The 22,358-nt window shown below is 31.7% G+C and overlaps 2 protein-coding genes across 5 annotated transcripts in view; one reads left to right on the top strand and one right to left on the bottom strand.

Annotated features, from left to right (window-relative positions):
• LOC143204166 (uncharacterized) overlaps nucleotides 1-14,264 on the bottom strand; it is a 243,729-nt gene extending 229,465 nt beyond the window's left edge. The window contains exon 1 of the mRNA XM_076416642.1: nucleotides 14,246-14,264. The gene's annotated coding sequence lies outside the window, so the exon portion shown is untranslated. The remainder of the gene's footprint in view (nucleotides 1-14,245) is intronic.
• Nucleotides 1-22,358, top strand: part of miple1 (midkine and pleiotrophin 1) — a 210,927-nt gene that overhangs the window by 33,361 nt on the left and 155,208 nt on the right. The gene's annotated exons all lie outside the window — the stretch shown is intronic.

The following is a 22,358-nucleotide window of genomic DNA, read 5'->3' as shown; positions in this document are numbered from 1 at the left end:
CCCTCAAAATATGCGTGTATATATTTGACAGCTGTCGGATCAATAGTTTGTAAATTATAGCATTTTGAGTGAAGCAACTTTTGTTATTGCAAAAAAAATTGATAAAAAGGAATTTCGCGTATTGATAAAATATTGCTTTTTGAAATATTGCCAGGAAAATCAACCATCAAGGATTGGTATGCTAAATTTAGACGTGGTGAAATGAGCACCAAAGATGGCGAACCAAGTGGACGCCCAAAAGAGGTTGTTACCGACGAAAACATTTAAAAAATCCACACAATGATTTTGAATGACCGTAAATTGACACTAAATGAAATAGCAGACACTCTAAAGATGCAAAGTGTGTGCCGCGCGAGCTCACTTTTGTCTAAAAACGACGACGAGTTGATGACTCGAAGCAGTGTTTGAAGATGATCAAGCGTAATAAACCCGAGTTTTTGCGTTGATATATGACAATTGTTGAAACATGGCTCCATCATTTGACTCTGAAGTCCAATCGACAGTCATCCGAATGGACTGCACACGATGAACCCGGTGGACTCCAAAGCGGTGGCAAACGACAATAGTCGGCTGGCAAGGTTATGGCGTCTGTATTTTGGGTTGCGCATGGAATAATTTTCATTGACTATCTTGAAATGGGAAGGACCATCAACAGCGACTCTTACATAGCGTTATTGGGCCGTTTATAAGAACGAAATCGCCGAAAAACGGCCGCATTTGAAGAAAAAGAAAGTACTGCCTCACCAATACAATGCACCGTATCACTAGTCAGTGAAAACTATGGCAAACATTCATGAATTGGGCTTCGAATTGCTTCCTCATCCCACGTATTCTCCAAATCTGCCCCCCAGCGATTTGTTCTCACATCTCAAAAGGGGGACTTTTCAATTGACCTGTTATATCCTGCTCGAGTATTGCCTAGTACTGTAATTATTTAATATTAGCATGAGAGAGGAGCCTACCCTCATGTCTCTTCGCTATTTTCTTGTTTTTTTTTGAGTATAATACCTCTTCAGATTTTGTTCTGAAGAGCTTATAACTGTATTGCATAGATCCATAGTGGTTTTAAAATTTGCTTATGTAACAGCAACTTAGCATACAACCAGCACTCACTTACAACAAGCATTTATATATATTAAGATTTACTTCTGGGCTCTTTTTTTTGGAAAGAACCGGATTTATTTTAATTTTCTTCTTTTTAATGGGCCCCTTCTAGGGGAGTCTTCCCTTCTTATATTTTTATTCGAGCAGTTTGTCTCGACGTCAGATTCAAGATTGGTAACGATTCGGATTCAGAACACGTATATGATGTTTCTGTTGCTATAGATGAAGATAAGAAATAATAATTGACCTTCAGCTATTAAGACACAACTAAAAACAGCGGTTGAAAAGCAAGATGATTACTAAAGAGTAAACATTGATCAGCATAGAAACGGTTCTTTGCAAAAAGGGTGACTCAAGGAATATAATGGCCTTACTACTATTATATTTTTATTTTTATTTTTAATGAGAAAATTATATTAAGATTTAAGCTTTCATTTCAAGATTAAAAAGATTCAATAAGACATTCACGTGATGAGAATGACGAACAACCATTTATTTTTATTTTGATTCCCGCTACGGTGTAAAAAAAAGTATGTACACGATCTAGCAAAGAACATTAATCAACATCAGAATAAGAACCCAACTGCTCAGAGAAAGAAGCTACTGAAACACTAAGTTAAGAATTGAAATAAGCACCATAAAGGTAATTAAGATAAAAAGTGAGTCAACAGTAATATTTGTAAAAACATTCAAAGATGAAGACATGGATAAAGTTGGTTGATTTTCAGCAGACGAAAGCAATGTTCCTGTAAGTGGAAGAAATACCTCGTCAAAGCAAACTACATTCGTAGGATTTGTAAACCTTTTTATGAATTAATTATTAAATGCTGCACCTAATATAAGAGATGCTAAGATTTTGAAATATTAGAACTAAAAATAGCGAAGTCAACTTGAAATGTTTTGACGTTAATTACATTTAATTATAATATATTTTGAATATTTAGTTGGTTAATAAAAAAATTAATACTCATTATAATTATTTTAATTTATCAACCAAGTACTAATATTACTACTAATTTAAACATTGAAAGAAGTTGTCATCAAAATGTTGATCGGATTTTCCTGAATAGTGACACTTTACCTTACTATTTTACAAACTCTCTTCAGGAATATACATAATTTGCATAATAATTTTACGGACTTTATATAGTTTGTTTTAATTATACTTAAATGTAGCGTTGGCAAATGTCGACTGAAATGTACTATCGTCTATTTAGTAATTGACTACTTTTTACTATCGACTGTTTCAGTCGCTATTTTTGGTTCGACTGATTTTACTACTTTTCACTAGTGACTGTTTCAGTAATGTATATAGTTTTATGATTTTTTGTTAGTCTGGTTGTAAATAACAATATATTGTATATTAATATAGCGGTATATTTTTGGACCGATATTTTGCAAGCTTGTTAATGTAATAGGGTTAAAATTATTAATATCGTGAATCAGTAAAATACTTTTGACTGTTTTTATGGCAATAATAAGTAATATTTTTTATTTGCTTTTGGTATCGATCTAACTCTTTCAATTTTTGTTAAAAAATATTTCCGTTCAATAATAAATAAAGCATTATTTATCACTCATCATAGTTTTCTTTAGATCATTTTTAATTATGTCATGGATTAGTGTTTCTCTATGATCAAGAATATGTTTAATTTTTATTTATTATTTATGGTTATTGTACATCTTTAGTTTTTAGGTTTTCTTTAAGTTCTATTCTATTATCTATATTTATTATAGTATATTATCTAAAAATAGCAATTAACATATTAAAATACGATGAACATTTGTGGGGTGTTATTCCATTTCATGAAAAAATTCCATTCCTATTTACAGATTCACAGAACATTCAAATATAAAAGTAATTCTACTTAAAAGAAAATGATTAATTGCATGTCAATAGTGTTCAGTATTTTTTTTTCCTTTTCTTTTTAATGTCAGTACGTGAAGGAATTTATACACTTCCGTTTCGCTTATACTTCCGTTGGAGAATATAAGCACATATAATATTAACTGATCCAAACAATTATCTCCGTCCTTCCATCTATCACAATCTATACAGCAAAGCATTCGTACATCTTCGTTTGATATAACGAATTGAAAAAAACAGTCGACCCAGTGACTGTTTCGATTGTTTTCAGTCGATAGTTCCCACCGCTACTAAAAAGTTGTTTTGAATTGTGGCGTCACTCATGGCGAGGTGCGATATGTAGAGCTTGGAAACAATAGGCACCTCAGCAAAGTGACACAAAACATAAAAAGTAAATTTTAATGATAGAGTTCTATCTTTGTCTGAAGAACTCTTGCTGATGAATAAATTAATATGGTTGCAGGCATTTTTTCCTAATTACTTGGCCCGCTGATACTTCAAGCCGATGGGTCATATCCGAATCTCTTTAAAACTTGTTCGTTATCGAGCAACTTTATACACAGTTTTCTTGAGGATCGATGGCGAAATAGCCAAGCTCTTAAATTAAAATCGACATCGAGTCCTGAAGCTCCCCTCGGGCGTACAGCTGTAACAGGCTCGATGCCATATTAGCAATTCAAATTGAGGATAATAAGATTCCTTGTTTAAATTTAAATTAAAATTTGGTACCTAGTCGCAGAGTGTGAGTGGAAACCAATACGATTTTTATCAGTAACGTGGTTAGTTGAGAGTTTATGTTGACTATGGAGTTTTCCTTCATGATGTGCAAAGTGGATATAAATAATGACTCTGGAAACGGAACTAGGCGAGGGAATAACGTAAAATGGGTTAAATTTCAGTGATAGTATATTAAAATCAAGTTAAAATGATCAAAATATCATTTAATTTTGGGTGACTTAATTATAAAATATAACTGAATAATAAAAAATATTATCTGTTGTAGTTAACCAGAGAGGACAAACTCTGTTAGCTCATGTCGGGTCCCAATATATTTTATGTAAATTATTTTCTAAGAAGAACTTTAGTTTTATTCATAATAAGCAACATTCCTTGGTTAGCAGTATTTCAGATGATTAAAAAGTTTTTTCTTCTTCGTAAACATCCTTGTATTCGGCTGAATCTAACATTTGATAAATCTGTCATTGTTAACGATTTGATTTTTTACATAGTGGTATATGGTCGGATAGAGCAGTGATGTTTTGTATTTTATGAAGAAATAATGTTCTAAAGTAACTCTGCTTTTGAGGTAGCTTGCATATACCCATAAATCCTCTTCCTTTTATATTTTGTGTCCACATAGTTCTTTCTGTTGCACTGCTTGAGAATGTACTTGTTTCATTAAATAATTAGTCGTTATATTAAGATAGTTATTAGTTTTCTATAAAAACAAGCCTAAGGTTAAATACGGTAACAATTGAAGAAGAAAAACAGTTCATTTTAAACAGTTATCACTGGATACAATTCTCGGTTTAATCTTATGGCATTCTTAATATGGTATGTACAATAAATAGCATTATGTAATAGAGCAATTAAAAAGTTAAAAATTATTGTATATTGTGCCCTCGTATGTTTATTAATATTTCCTATTTGTATTTTGAAAACATATATATTATTTTATTTATTATACTTTATATATTTTATACATAATATTTTCCGAAGCGGTTGATGAAAAGTTATCAACTGAAATGAGTTGAACTTTTGCTGTTGAATACTTTCGTAGTTACTAATATTAGAGTAGTTCATAACATTATAACCCTTCTACATAGATATATTTGTTAGAGAAATATATTACGTTGTTAAGTAGCAAGTTCAGTGTGTTATTGAAGTGTGAAATAAAGCGTAAAAAAGCTACAATATAACATATCATGATTTGTGCTACATAAATCTGAATAAAGATCTAACAACATATTGAAATTAATATACTACTGCATAAATAAGCCCTAATAAAAGCCCTAACAGGACTAAAATAAGGTGGAAGTTTAAGCCCAACTCTGTTTTAATATTAAAGGAAAAAATAATAAAGGAATACCAAATTTAAAAAACTAACCTACATAGGTTATACAATTATGTAGAAAAAAAATACGAATGACAGATAAGAACACTTATGCAAAACTTAAATATAAAACTATGAAATATTACATTAAAAGAATACCAATGATAATAAATAAAAGCAAAACGAAAGACATTGCGATGGTGAGAGGCAGAAAAAATAAATATCCAAAATAAACATTGATAAAATGTAAAATTAGAACAAGTATATATCTGGGCATAGAAACTGGAGTAAATAGAAGCCAGAAGAAGGAAATGAAAAACCATGAATTTGAACTTCACTATAACAAAACCCAAATACCAATAAAAGCGAAAATGAAAGTGTAGAAAGAAATATACTTATCAAATATAACAATCAATTATGAGTAGGTATTAGTAAAGAAGAATAAAAGCAAAATGCAATGCATAAAAAATAAATTTGACAGCTGTCGGATCAGTAGTTTGTGAATTATAGAATTTTGAGTGAAGCAACTTTTGTTATTGCAAAAAAAATTGATAAAAAGTAATTTCGCGTATTGATAAAATATTGCTTTTTGAAGGGAAAAATACACTTTAAGCAAAAACTTGGCTTGATGCCGAGTTTTTGGACACTGCCCCAGGAAAATCAACCATCAAGGATTGGTATGCTAAGATTAGACGTGGTGAAATGAGCACCGAAGACGGTGAACGCAGTGGACGCCCAAAAGAGGTTGCTACCGACGAAAACATTTAAAAAATCCACAAAATGGTTTTGAATGACCGTAAATTGAAACTAAATGAAATAGCAGACACTCTAAAGATATCAACTGAACGTGTACATCATATCATTCACGAATATTTGGGTATGCGAAAGCTCTGTGCAAAGTGTGTGCCGCGCGAGCTCACTTTTGTCTAAAAACAACGACGAGTTGATGATTCGGAGCAGTGTTTGAAGATGATCAAGCGTAATAAACCCGAGTTTTTGCGTTGATATATGACAATGGTTGAAACATGGCTCCATCATTTCACTCTGAAGTCCAATCGACAGTCATCCGAATGGACTGCACACAATGAACCCGCTCCAAAGCGTGGGAAAACGACAATAGTCGGCTGACAAAGTTATGTCTGTATTTTGGGTTGCGCATGGAATAATTTTCATTGACTATCTTGAAAAGGGAAGGACCATCAACAGCGACTCTTACTTAGCGTTATTGGGCCGTTTATAAGAACGAAATCGCCGAAAAACGGCCGCATTTGAAGAAAAATAAAGCGCTGCTTCACCAAGACAATGCATACATACGTACAAGAAAATACATTAAAAGAATACCAATGATAATAAATAAAAGCAAAACGAAAGACATTGCGATGGTGAGAGGCAGAAAAAATAAATATCCAAAACAAACATTGATAAAATGTAAAATTAGAACAAGTATATATCTGGGCATAGAAATCGAAGTAAATAGAAGCCAGAAGAAGGAAATGAATGCTCATGTTAGAAAAACCATGAATTTGTACTTCACTATAACAAAACCCAAATACCAATAAAAGCGAAAATGAAAGTGTAGAAAGAAATATACATACCAAATATAACAATCAATTATGAGTAGGTATTAGTAAAGATGAATAAAAGCAAAATGCAATGCATTAAAAATAAATACCTTAATATTGAATTAGTGGAAGAGTAAATAGCACGGAGACAACTCAGTTGGTGGGGACACTTAATGCGCATAGGGGATGCAAGGGATTTAAAAAAAATCTGAGAAGTAAGGAGCAAGAGGAGAAAGATTGGACGGCAACGTATGTGAAATTGGGATGAATAATCACACCTCCACCTACTGCACTTAATTGAACAAAAGGTTTAAATGTTGTTATTTTGGTTTCAAAAATCGTAGCTATACCAATGTTATCTATCATAGTTACTGGTAAGGTACGTATTGGTAACTTGAATGAAGACCTAGAAACACCTTTAAATTATCAAATAATTGTAATATTAACAATTATTATTAGTACATTCGTTATAACAGCTATGTACCAGATTATGAAAGATCAGCAAACATTTCAACTAAATTAATAAAACCTTTAAAAAATATTTGACCGAATATCTAATACGTTGTTCTATGGTAACAAAATGAATCAATAACCAAACATATAGAACTTAAAAACTAAAAACCTACACCTCAAGTATTTACCACTAAAAGACCTTATTTTTATGAAACTGTGTGATATATATGTTTAAATATTTAGATTTACGAAATCGGTTTTTGGTAAACAAAAAAATTGTTCTAAAGACCGATAGTAATTGGTATAGTTTTGGAGATACAGTACATCATTGAACTACAGGTAATTCCAAACGTTTTTAAGATTTTTCTGTAAATTTTACTGGTATTAACGATTCATTTCAAGTTTCGTTAGTAAATGCATTTCTTAACAAAGCATTAACCGAATACTGCTAAAAATAAATATATTAATTTGTGTTTGTTTGTTTGTAAGTATATTAACAATTATAAAATAGCTTCATAGAATGTTATTTCTTATTAGTTGGTGGGTTGTTAGTTCCCACGTGGGACACCACACAAATTATAAACCAGTAGATAAACGAAAGCACTAAAAAGCAAGTGAAAGATGAACGAAATGAATGAATGAATGAAAGAACAAGGCAGTTTTTTTTAAAGTTTAAGTAAAGAAATTGTTCTTTTAATCAACCTGGCTAATTAATTGTTTTTGCAATATACACTTTAGGTGAGATATATGAATACATAAATGAAGTAATGAATATATGCAGCAGTTAAAATGAAACTAACTATATGATTGTAATTGATTAACAATTATTATGTTGGTATATTCGTTACTACGTACCAGTTTATGAAAGATAAGTAAAAATTAAGTAAATTAATAAAATCTTTAAAAAAACGACCAAAGTAACAAAAGTAATGGATGACTTAATTACTAAAAGCCTATACATCAAGTATTTACTACCAATAGGTCGTGTTTTCATGTCTTGAACTAGGTGGTTGAAATGTTTTCTCTTCGAAACATATATTTGGCAATAAAAGAAAAGTGTTAACATAGAAGATTACACAGGCATTAAGCATCCCCATAAACAAACTCATCCAACATTTTTTTTAATCGTTCTGTATAATACCCGTTCACTCTAGTTTTTATCTTTTTTTACATAAATTCCAATTAACCAATCATCGTTTGAGAAAATAAACGAGCACGATAAATATGTTACGGCAACCTCGGAAATCAGAAAGTTAACGATCAACACCTACGAGCTCTCCGTGATATCGAACAAGATCCCCAGGTGTAAAATAAAACTTCGATATAACCTGGACATACACCATATCTGATTAGAGCAAACAGCCAGACTGCAAACGAGACGTAATAGGATTAAAAAGTGCGCCTTCGACGACCGGATAGACGAGGTGGTGCGCTGGCAGGAATATACGAGGGCGGGGGTGGACAGGTCGAAGGAACGCGGGACGGGTGGCGAAATCCCTTAAACAAAGACCCGCGATCTTGATTAATTATCATGAGGAACGGAAACTCATCGAATTATGCCGGGAATCCGATTGGGAATTCCGACGAGCACTACGGCCTGGCCGGGATCGTTATTGGGTAGTAGGTCCTCGGTAATTTCGCAAGACCGAGACGTAAAGTTTACAAATATCATTAATACGCAAAGTCCAAGTCCATCAAGCCGGTGGATCTAACAAGGGGAATTCTCGGATCAGTAAATTCCAAGCGTTAAGTGGAGAGTATCTATCTGAACATATCGTAGGTTTAAAATCACGGTCAAAGACCTTAGAGTTTCTATACTATTAGTTTCCAGTTGATGTTTAGTCTAACATGTTAGTAAGAACTTTAATGCCTAAATTTTAAATGCCAAAATATATAGTTATACAAAACACAAGACGATAAATCATCAATAATATCAACCAACCTCAGAACTTCCACATATGCCGCAATAAAATACATCTGTGGCTGAGAGCATGGTGAATCAAAGCAAATGAAAAAACATCTACACATGTAGCTTTTACTCTGCATATAAAAACATGCCTTTGTCATTGTCAAGGTCTCCAGACTGAGGATATATACCTTGGCATGCATCTGGACCGAAAACTAACTTGGAAATACTACATGGATAATCGCTTGCAAATATATGATATCATGAAGTAATAGTAGAGATGAATACTTAGACCTATGTAGTCATACGAAATTGAGTTATGGAGTACTGTTTAACAAGTCTAGTGTAGCTGTCATTCAACGGTTCTGGTGTTATGTGCCATTATTGTTGCTCCATACTATGTATCTTATAAAGTAATACAGCGCGATATCCCTTTATAATAAGAGGTGTAATTCAAAATATGTATCTTATAAATGTTTTATGTAATTTAAGAGAGTGTACCCCAATGCGCTTCCTAGCCAGCTAAATTTGCGACCTGATAGTAAAGTGCTTAAGCTAAAATGTTTAACATTATCCTATCTCAATAATGTAAATGTATAGACTTTAGAGTAAGATTTAGAATAAGATACTTTACACCGGATATCACTTAATGAAGTGATTTTTTACATATCACGCATGTAATAATTATCATAGCAAATATTTATTGTAAACTCAACAGATTTGAAACTTGAACCACTAATGATAGTAGTTCAAAATGGAAAGATATGTTAAAATATTAGATCACTGTTATATTTTAAAAATTACGAATCTTAAGCATCGCCATTTTTGTGAATAATGTCTAAATATATGGTCTAAACCTAAATGTTGCCAGAAAGATTCACAAATATATATATGGAATTAATCAAATACTAATTAGAATCAGCATTACATAAGTAAATAAACATCGAATTAGAGATCATTAAAAAAGCCTACGAAGCGCAAAAAGTGTGCTCAACTATACTTTTGGAGGTAGTACAAGGCTTGAACAAGTAGTATGACTGAGGATATTAACAATAAAATTATTTAAGACAATTATATCACAAGACGGTGTATTGAGAACAATTTTTATCTACTCTGTACAAAAGGAAAATTACAATTTCCAGACTACATTTGCTGAAAACATTGCGATATCAGTGCTAGTAGAAATAATAGAGAAGAAGAACACTATCACACACTCTCAACACTGCAACACACAAGCAACAATATAAAGAAACTGACCCAGATATGAAGAACAAAACTTAACAAGAGTAAACCAGTATACAGTAAATTCACATTCAATCATATATTAACGTATAATATTATCACCAACAACGCTAAGTATCTTAAGATAAAGCTTAAAGCTCCATTAAGTAATGGTCGTAAGCTAGTAAATAAGACCAATCTGACCAAAATCCAAACTGTATCCAGATTGGTATTGATATCTAGACCGAAGTTCCATATTTGGGATCTGCGTTAATTGACTGAATTTCTTTTTAGAAAATTTAGAACATTTTTAGAGTGAAGGAATTAAGGTTTTATAGGAAAAACGACAAGAGCTTATTGGTCTCCATCTGCATTTCTCTTCAGTCCAAACACCCATTACACGATATATTTCTCAATGAATTAATCTGTTTGTCTTTTGTTCTCTCCATTCAACAGAATCTTCACGTTTTTACTGCCTCATCATACGTCTCAGTAATTCAATTCGTGTTGACAAAACATTTTCGTTGTTAAAAACTTCTTTAAAATTAAACCATTTCTCAGCCTAGCATCCGGTCTCTGTTTTTGAAGTTCTGGAGCATCTTGAATTGAAGCCTTCTTAACCTGTCTCATAATCTTTTGAGCTGTCTTGGGTTTCTTCTTGGACAGTTTCTTCTTTCATTTTCATATCTTGAAAAACGGAAATTGTTCAATACAGCATCCAGGTTTCTTTTCAAATAGCACTGGACAAATTGACGCTATGATGTGTCCATTCACGGCTTATTTATCCATCATCCATCGATTTTGACTATAAATATAGGCGTAATAGGTTGAACCAATAGTCCAAAGATATTTAGTTCGCAGATTCCTTCTACTCCACGGCTCTATGAAATATACTTCAACAATATCAATCAATAAACATTCAGAGAAACATTTTTATAATGAATCACAATCTGTAGTAGTCCAAAGTTTTAATATTTATTAGTTTCAAGCCTTGTATTCTCTTGATAAAATTTTAATATAGATAATGATTCTACAAATTCCATGTAGGTTGTTTATATACAGTATTTTTGAAGTTTTAAAAATGTTTGTCAATTTTTTTTTGTGTACTTACTATTAAATTATGAGTTCCAACAAAAAAAATGGTTCAATGTCTCTGAAAAAAGTTTAAATCATTGTAATATTAATGTAATTGTTATGTTATGTGTTTGATATCAACGTTTTTTTCGTCAGTTTACACGGTACTGTATTATGTGTGTTCCTAATTAAAATTGTTAATGAGGAACCTAGAAGCTGCATACGTACCACGCAGTGTGATATAAGATATTAAGAAATATGCGTGGAGTTAATTAAATTATTTAAGCACTTGTTATCGGCGGTGATAAGAGCCGGCGCCAATTTTTTCAATAATATCGATTTTTTTGTTATTGTCCAGTCACGTTGTCGCACGCCAGAGATATCAGTCGGTGACCGCGGGAACATTTCGTACTGATTGAATGATTTATTTTGTAAATAGAATAATCGTTCCATCGATAACGCTAAATGAACGAGGCGCATCGGTCCGTTTTAGATGCTCGAGGAGTGATGAGTTTCGTGTAGAACTTGATTCAATCCACTATATGAGTAATAGTGTTGGTAATGCTATTAAATATTTAAGCTGCTTAAAACATATGTCGGTTATATATAGTTTAGTTCAATGCAGTTTTTAAAATAATTTCATTAAGGAGCTATTCTACTCTAGAAATTTGAAAACATCGATTTCTAAATCATATTTTCATTACTAAAAATTATTTTTTCCAAATTACGACTATTTGAATAAACCTAAATATCTAAATATTAGTTTTCAGTAAAGTTTAACCGTTTCGAAAAAAGTAGTTTCGTGAAAATCGCTTCTAAAGTTTCGTTTTTAAATGCCGAGTTACTACACACAGCTATTTCTCCGAAAATAACTTAAATTTTGAAAAACCCTCTTAAGCGAAGAGAACCCTCTACTTTATTTATCCTACAATAGAAAAATATAAGTCCTCACAAAAATAGCATACTAATATCCAACAAAATCGGCGCTTAATAATAATTCAGCGAAGAATATATTATTGGAGGGAAGAAAAGAAACGTGTAACACTAATTTTTGTAAAATATCAATATCAATCAATAATTCCAACAACTAATATTTAACAAATTATGTTGCTGTCTTGGCAGTAAGTCACATATCATAAAATATTATATATATATATATATATATATATATATATATATATATATATATATATATATATATATATATATATAGTTAACAATTGAAATAGATATTTTTTTGGCAAAGAACAATTTTTAACTATGGGAAATGAAGAACACCTTTCGTGATCATATAAATAACCCTCGTGGAAGTAAAATATCAAGAATAGTGGATGTCAGTACACAAAGTGCTTAAATTTCAACCGGCAAGTTATTACCTTAAAAGAAAAAATAACATATTATATGAAAAATTTTTGGATGATTATCGTATAGTCCTAATAAAATGGGCAAAGGCTTAAGCGAACGCTGAATTATGAAAATGCTAAATAGATGAATAAAAATTAAAAAATAAATATAAATAAAGTTAATAAGCAAAATATAAATATAAATATAAAAAATAATCATAGCTAGAAATATGAAGAAACCTGTAAGAACAGACATAAATAAATTATAAATATAAGTATTGCACAAATATAAATATAAATAACATTACTTGATATAAATTAAGAACACACTGTATAAAACACAAACAAACAAAATGTTATATATAAAAGTAGTAGAACAGAACAGAAAATATAAAGCAGGTTGTGTAAATAATTGTGTGTTCCTCCTAATAATATATTTGAAGAGTTGAATCTTACTTACGCATGAATTAATATTCTATACACTATTATAAATAACTAAAAAAAAAAACAAATGTAAATATAAAAATTAAAAAGCAAATGATAAATACAGATAAAACATGAACATTAGAAATCTTCTTTAAAGCATGCACATGTAGATTTCGAATGGTAATTATATATATATATATATATATATATATATATATATATATATATATATATATATATATATAGTTATCAATTGAAATAAATTTTTTTGGGCAAAGAACAATTTTTAACTATGGGAAATGAAGAACACCTCTCGTGATCATATAAATGACCCTCGTGGAAGTAAAATATCAAGAATAGTGGATGTCAGTACACAAAGTGCTTAAATTTCAACTGCCAAGTTATTACCTTAAAAGAAAAAATTACATATTATATGAAGAATTTTTGAATGATTATCGTATAGTCCGAATAAAATGGGCAAAGGCTTAAGTGAACGCTGAATCATGAAAATGCTAAATAGATGAATAAAAATTAAAAATAAATATAAATAAAGTTAATAAGCTAAATATAAATATAAATATAAAAAATAAACATAGCTAGAAATATGAAGAAACCTGTAAGAATGGACATAAATAAATTATAAATATAAGTATTGCACCAATATAAATATAAATAACATTACATGATATAAATTAAGAACACACTGTATAAAACACAAACAAAATGTTATATATAAAAGTAGTAGAACAGAACAGAAAATATAACGCAGATTGTGTAAATAATTGTGTGTTCCTCCTAATAATATATTTGAAGAGTTGAAACTTACTTACGTATGAATTAATATTCTATACACTATTATAAATAACTAAAAAAACGAACAAATGTAAATATGAAAATTGAAAAGCAAATGATAAATACAGATAAAACATGAACATTAGAAATCTTCTTTAAAACATGCACAATCATTCACAAAAACCTAAGTGAATATTGGATTATGCAATATAGGAAACTAATAAGCAAAATATGAATATAAAAACAACCATAGCTATACGTAGTAAATTCTAGATATGAATATCAAAATTAACAAACAACAAAATAGCTGTAAGTAAAAGTATAATTAGAACAATATAATACACGTTCAAAATGTGATAATTACGCCGATCCATGATAAAAATTAATAAATACATATAGATAAAACTTGAATAATAAGTTTATATGAAAAATATTCTTACTTACTTGAGTTAGAAGTTTACTTTAGTCGTCAATAGCAGCCGTGTTGAAAAACTTTGATCTGAAATAAAACCAAAGAAAAATCAAATTAGTCTGATGCGTATACAGTAGATTTCGTATATCAAAAACTATAAAAAAAGTTATAAGATTGCTTTTAAGTCATATTTATTATCGAACTGGCCGTTGTTTAGCACTTGTTTAATTTGTTTAATCATTTGTTGTATGACTTTATTCTTATCTATCAAGAAACTGTTTTCAATTCAAATTTATTCAGATGATCATGAATCCAGAAGATAAACTATGGCGTTTTTCTCCGTGTAGTAGTATCCGCCGAGCTTCTTGTTGGTGGCTCTTGGTTTAAATTCGACAAATAGATTACTTTAGAAGACCGCTCAAACATATATTTAACAAAACATGCAATTTAAGTACGAATTGTTTCTAACGCTTTAATGTAGTATAGTTGTTTACTAAAATTTGATACTAAAACGTTTTTTGAGATAACTAAATGTAAAAATTTGTAAGAAAAATTCATTTGTATACAAAGAATATCTTTTTTATCAAGACAAGGCACCTTCTTTTAAAACTCAAAAAATAAACGCGAAAATCTGTGAATTATAATACAACTTATGGGAATCTCATAATCAATATATACAATATATATTAATCAAGTCATTATCCACTTTTTTTTTCATCTTTTGCTGACACGACGATACCATGTCGATATTGGTTTGATACCGGTCCAGTCATCGATTCGTTTAAGCATTTCATTTAAGGCGTATGTGTCTGATAAATACGCTGAATACGGTAGGCATACCTTATTACACTCTTCACAACTCTTTCTGTAAGAGAATGATTTTGCTGGCCATTTTTTCGCAACTATAAACCCGTCTAAACAAATGGAACAACTTACAGTCTGCATATTATACAGTAATACTTTATGGCATGAAATTCCGCTATTGTAACGATATGAATGACTGTTCTAGACAAATTCACAGTTGGAACACTTTTCATTGCCAGTCGCTTATAACTCTTCTATTTTGCCTAGTGAGCAACGATATAGCGATGATGAAACGGTCCTAAATGGTATTTTAAGTCAATTCGTATTTTCCCATTTTTCTTCCATTCGGATTTTTCCATGAGTAAAAAATAAATGATCAACTGTAAGATGTTTGAAAGTTATCTGAGAATTTCAGCTGGGGTTCCACCCAATAAGTCTTGTAAATCGTTGTTTTCAAGATGTTTTCCTGTATAAATTGTGAAAGAGGAAAGGACGAAGATAATTGATATAAATGAAAATAAAAAAAACCTACAAAATTAAACATATAACTAATCATATAAAAAAACTAATCCATGACAATAATTAAAAATAATCTGAATAAAATGATGTAAATGCTTTATTTGTTATTGAACGGAAATATTTTCTAAGAAAAATTGAGAGAGTAATCGAAATATTATCTATTATTATTACCATAATAACAGTCAAAATATTTTACTATTTATCATTCCCAATTTTAATCTTTTTACCTTATTACATTAAATATCTTGAAAAATATCGTTCCAAAATGCTGCTATATTAATATATAATATATTGTTATTTACAAGCATACTACCAAAAAAATCATAAAACCACATATATTACATATAAGTCTATGTAAGCATAAATTGGGTACTTTTTTGTCAAGGTCGCGGCTAGGACGACAGAACCAGAACGTTAAAAATCAGTTGAATGAAACAAGTAGAACCAAAAATAGTAACTAAAAGTATACGACTGAAACAGTCGATAGTAAATAGTAACAAAATCAGTCGGACCGAAAACAGTCGACAGAAAAAGTCACTGGTAAAAAGTAGTAAAATCAGTCGAACCAAAATTAGCAACTGAAACAGTCGATAGTGAAAAGCAGTCAATATAAAAATAGGCGATAGTCAATTTCAATCTATAGTTCCCAACACTATTAACTAGTGAATTATTTAGTTAAGTAAATCATTTCACAAATTCATTCGATGAATTCACAAGATATATTCGAAACTATAATATCCTTTAATTAAACGACAAAGCTTATTGGGCAACCTGTATATATGGCAGAAAACCCTCGTAATGGAAATTCAGTTTACGTAAACATTCTCTAATAAACACCAGACCTCCCTTTCGACACCTTTCGGGTCCGAAGTGACCCGGAATCTGACCGGTCCGTCCTCTGGATCGGTGGTTCATCATCGTACGCCGCATCACGGCCCATAATTCGTATACTGGCCGCAAACAAGGCCCGTTCTCGGTCAGCCGTGTATCCCGAGGCGACGCCGGAAAGGAAGCCCGACATAAATCATCCAGATCTCATGGAAATATCCAGGACGTTCGCCATGTGCGACCGGAGATAGCCTGCCGGTTCCGTTTTTCGTGCGCCTTTCGTCCGAACGACATTGTCTGATAAATTTCGACCGAAATTGTTATCTGGGACGCGGGATGTGGGGTTTCGACGACCGTCGTTCCGTCATCGAAAAAATAGGGGACGCGAATGGCTCTTTGTCTAATTTAGTTAATTGAGTAAATAAAGTTTACTCAGTTAAGTTAACAATATCGATAATTGTGTCGAAAATATATCAAGAAATTGTCAACCAAACACAACATGTTTTTATTTGTCCACAAATTATTGTATAGCATTCAAAATAGGACACTTTCTAAATAATAATCCCGACGACAAAACTTTAGGACAATAAACAGTTTTCATTAAAACTCCTAATCAAAATAAATGTTTAGCTTTTAGATTTAGATAATAATGACGGTTAGTTGAGGTATCCACGCGACAAAACTATAGCACGCATGCAGTTTGCACTTGTTCAGGAATCAATTATTAAGTGTTGTTCTTATTTTCTGAATGTCATGCGTATTTCAAGGTAACATCTTTAAAATACTAGTTTACTTTTTAATCCGCCTGGCGGAAGAAGCTTCGTACAAGTGAAATTAATATTATCCATATTCCGAATGAACAAAAATGTAATGTGCCAGAAATAGCAAATATAATAAACAGATCTAGAAAAAACATCATGAATTATTTAAGAAGACCAGAAAATTAAAATAATGTGAAAAATACAGAGGCCGACGATGGGTCATAAATGATATACAAGCAATTTTGCAAGTTGTTTCAAGTTTTATGTTAGCAGCGAACGAAATTGGTCCTTCAGCTGGCGTAAGAACAAATGTATGAAATGTTCAACGTCTCCTACATGATATCAGACATTTAAGAAGACAGTAAGTTTTAGAAAAACCACCTTTAACTGAAAAACATACAATAGAACGATTTGCTGAAGAATATATGTTAGGTAAAAAAGTGGCGTAATGTAATATTTTCGGACTAAAAGAAATTCAATTTGGATGGGCCTGATGAATACAAGTATACTATCATTGTTTAAGACAAAATCAGATGATTTCAAATCGCAGACAGTTGGGTGGAGGATTTATAGATGTCGGTCTGCTATAGGTTTCGAAGAAAAGATAGAAATGCATTCCTTTGAAAATTCATAGTAAGTGTTACATTAATTTGGTCGATATAGAACGTTTGAATATTGTTAGGATGAACTAAACCATAAGCATTGACAAGCGGTTTAACAGTGGCAAATAATTATCCAGATGTTATCTGAGATGAGTGGGAAATATTTAGATTAATATTATGCTAAAACCCTATAGATCGACAAGGTGTGGCACACTGGACTGCATGTTAAATTGAAAAATCTTTTGTCCCATACGCACTTTCAAGTGCTGAAATCATACCTCACAGATATACATGTTATTGTCAAACAGAGTGACAGTATACTGATCCACACCCAATATATTCGGGTCAGGGGTTGGGATGTGTTCTTGGTCCATTGTTATATCCATTGTATACGGCCGATCTACCAACCTCAAGAAACACTACTGTTGCAACATATGCTAACGACACAGCAGTTTTATTATCACATCAGGATCCAATATCAGTCACAAGAAACCTTCAACTTCATCTTAACAAAGCCGAATTGTGGTTGAATACGTGGCATATCAAAGCAAATGGGACAAAATCTACCAATATGGCATTGACCCTTAGAAGAACTTGTCCCTTAGTAAAATTGAATAATCATGAACTTAGCGTTACAACGTTAACGCAACGCAAGCAAGCAACGTTAACCATCTGGGAATGAATTTTGATCGACGCTTGACATGGAAACAAACAAAACGCAAACAGCTTGGGGTTAAACTAAACCAAATGTATTGCTATTAGACCTATATTAGATAACAAGGTTTTGCTGCATAAGTCAATACTTAGTACTGTTGCGAGTCATCGTCGATGCTCCATATTACATCTCCAACAAACTGATTCAGCGCCCTTAGTGCATCCCAATGTACTCACCAGACAGTTAAATGTGCGCGATTACAGTGTAGTGCGTAGGCTCAAACGCAAACTACCATATGAACTGGTTAATAGACATATAAAGTGAGATTTAATAATCTCTAGAATAAGTTAAAATAGTCTTTAGAATAAGTTAGGATAGACCTTAAAATAAGTTAGATTAGTATCGAGAATAAGATTTAGATTATAAATTGCACAGCAGATCACTTACTGAAGTAATCTTCTACATGTTAGGATGGTTATATTATATAACGGAAATCATATTATAATACTTTTTGCCCACCGGAAGATTGTTGACCTATGAGATTAATAAAAAAACTCTATAAAAATGCTACTGAGACTGATGGAAGATGTGAAAAACAGATAAGGACTTAAATAGTGATTATGACATTACTGATATTAATGGAATGAAAATATTAACTGTGTTATACGTATCGTTCGAGCAGTATCAAGTAAACAATAGCTGTCTGTAATATTTACATGAATACTACGACTAACCATTTTTAATCGAAAAATCTAAAGGATAAAAATTGGTATTTATTAAGAGTTGTAATAAACATATGAGAGTATACTTATAACAATGAATAATCCCCATTATCAAAACATTTTTAAAATAATTATCCAAAATTTCCTTCAGTTCTCACCTCCAGTTATCTTTTACGTCTTGTATCGACTGAAAACAGATACCTTAAAATAGTAATTTAAGCTCTGAATAAAAATATTAATTGGCAGGAAGGAAATACCAGACGCATACGACAATTGTCCAATAGTGCTTATTGCATTGGTCAGAGACTTGTTTACAGTGATAGCCTTTTAATACAAGATATAACGAATTTGTAGAATGATGGTTGTCTTTCAATCAATAATCTATTTTTCTTGAGGAATTTGCTCTCCTAAATAGCGCATAATATTTAGATAGCTTTTTCTATTAATCTGGACTTCTGGCAAGAGTTCTTAATACACAACAATGCAATAATCAAGGAAAATAATGAACAGCATCTTAGGTTTTGGTCAGATTTCCAGTGGTATTTCAATTTCGACTCAGTTTGAATACGCTTTATCGAAACTTGTTAAGTGGCTTCCATGTCAAACTCATGTAAGCATGTATCATTACTAATTACAATCCGCTATATGGTTCCCAATGGAAAATGTTCTCGTTCTTACATAGATTCGTTACACTATTGAATTTTCCAAGTCTTACTTTGACACTAGTTGAACGTCGACAATAATTTTTATGAACAAACAAAGTTTTTATAACAGCAGGAATTGAATTATTAAACACAGGTAAACTAGAATATTTTCAAATTTAAATGATAATTTCCAGTCACTTTAGCGATGCTAAGTTCAGTACTTAGTAACAACAACAAATACCACCTGTTATAAATTATCATAGAAGGAAAAACAGGAAAGATAACATCAAGAATTAACTTAACCTCACAATAGCACACATTCACACATCAATGCGCCAATTCATATTTTTTCATCGCGACAAGGTGTCAAATCAAAATATCAACTCAAGTTAATTCGAAACCGCTTGATTTACTTAATTTAGTCCCGTCAGATCACTGGCTAATCCTTAAAATTAAAAACCTTTTTCGCAGCATCGAATTCAACAAGTGTTTCAATGGCTGGAACACACGATGATATAAATAATTATCCGAATAATTATTTTAGATTTTATTCTAAAGGTCTAATTTTTCTTTATTACAGTAGTCAAATTAATGGCATTATGTCGTAACAAAATTTGGAGTCCATATAAACAAAAGACAAATTAATTTTGGTTTCTTCTTCTTGATCTGAATTACTTATTCCCCAAAAAGCTAGACAAAAACAAATATAAATAATAATTTTTGGGCTATAAAATACCGTTTTTAACTTTTCTTGTAGTCATGGATGTAGTATCATACTGTTAAAAAACGCCTCAAGAGTGTTTTTTGAAACACCCCTGTTACAAAAGAAAACTTGCATTATCCATCATTATAACGAACATGACTAACAGCTCAAGAAATATTACTAAAATCAGCAAATTAAAACATGAATTGTTTGAAAATTTACCTTAAGAGGTTAATTGAAAAGTCCTCGGCCTGACACATAGACGGCGCTACTAGAATTAAATCCATATGTTTTTTAGTTAGCCCTAGACCTCAAAAGATGCGTGTATAAATTTGACAGCTGCCGGATCATTAGTTTGTGAATTATAGCATTTTGAGTGAAGCAAATTTTGTTGTTGTGAAAAAAAAACGGATAAAAAGGAATTTGGCGTGTTGATAAAATATTGCTTTTTGAAGGGAAAAAATACAGTTGAAGCAAAAACTTGGTTTGATGCCAAGTTTCCGGACACTGCCCCAGGAAAATCAACCATCAAGGATTGATATGCTATGTTTAGACGTGGTGAAATGAGCACCGAAGAGGCCAAGAGAGGTTGTTACCGACGAAAACATTACAAAAATCCACAAAATGATTTTGAATGACCGTAAATTGAAAATGAATGAAATAGCAGACACTCTAAAAATATCAACTGAACGTCTATATCATATCATTGACGAGTATTTGGGTAATAGAAAGCCCTATGAAAAGTGGGTGTGGCGCGAGCTCACTCTTCACCAAAAACAACGATGAGTTGATGATTCGCAGCAGTGTTTGAAGATGATCAAGCGTAATAAACCCGAGTTTTTGCACCGATATGTGACAATCGATGAAACATGCCTCCATCATTTCACTCCGAAGTACAATCGACAGTCATCCGAGTGGTCTGCACACGATAAACCCGCTCTAAAGCGTGGGAAAACGCAACAGTCGGCTGGCAAGGTTATGGCGTCTGTATATTGAGATGCGCATGGAATAATTTTCATTAACTGCCTTGAAAAAGGAAGGATCAGTAAAAAAGGCCGCATTTGAAGAAAAAAATAGTGCTGCTTCACCAAGACAATGCACCGTGTCACAAGTCAGTGAAAACTTCCAATTACTTCCTCACCCACCGTATTCTCCATATTTGATCCCCAGCGATTATTTCCTGTTCTCAGATCTCAAAAGAATGCTCGCTGGGAAGAAGTTTTCGTCGTATGATGAGGTAATCGCCGAAACTGAGGCCTATCTTAAAGCAAAGGGCAAACCATACTACAAAAATGGTATCGAAAAGTTGGAGGGTCACTATAATCAGTATATCACCCTTAAATTTTTAATTTTGCCAAAAAATGTGTATTACTATGTAAGCCTTTTCAATTGACATGTTATTTGCCATATTTAGCTCAATACCTTTTGGTACCCATATTTAAAAAAAATAGTGAAAAAGGAGTTTTTTGAGCAAATTTTTTGGAAAAGCACTATAGCGATTTATACATCGTAGTATCGTTGGAATCAGTGTACTAGTTAAAAAAAAAACGAGAAAATAAAATTATGCTTACAACTAAAAATCCGTCCTTTATATTCGTTTCTCATTTTCACCAACTTATTTAACAACCAGGGTTCCGAGAAATATTTCAATGTAATATTTTACGTCTCCAGATTCGCTTTAAAAAACCAGCAAAGTTAAATTTATTATCTAGGCCATTTCTCCGTATTCTAGACGTGCCCCGCCGAAAATGTGGCAATAAGGTTCGAGATATAATTTACCAGTCCGTTAAAACACTTCTCGCGCGCCCTGTACCACAACACCGACGACATCTGTTCGAACCGTAAACAAAAGAAGTTCTATTTCTGGAAAACCGTTTTTAGACGGGCCATAATTTATGGGGCCCTCG

Source organism: Rhynchophorus ferrugineus, unplaced genomic scaffold, assembly GCF_030347505.1.
Source record: "Rhynchophorus ferrugineus isolate W39M unplaced genomic scaffold, kcgeb_rfMv2 rfM10, whole genome shotgun sequence".
In the NCBI taxonomy this organism is placed as follows: Eukaryota; Metazoa; Arthropoda; class Insecta; order Coleoptera; family Curculionidae; genus Rhynchophorus; species Rhynchophorus ferrugineus.
Note: the sequence above shows the minus strand (reverse complement) of the source record. Positions and strands in the feature narration are given on the sequence as shown.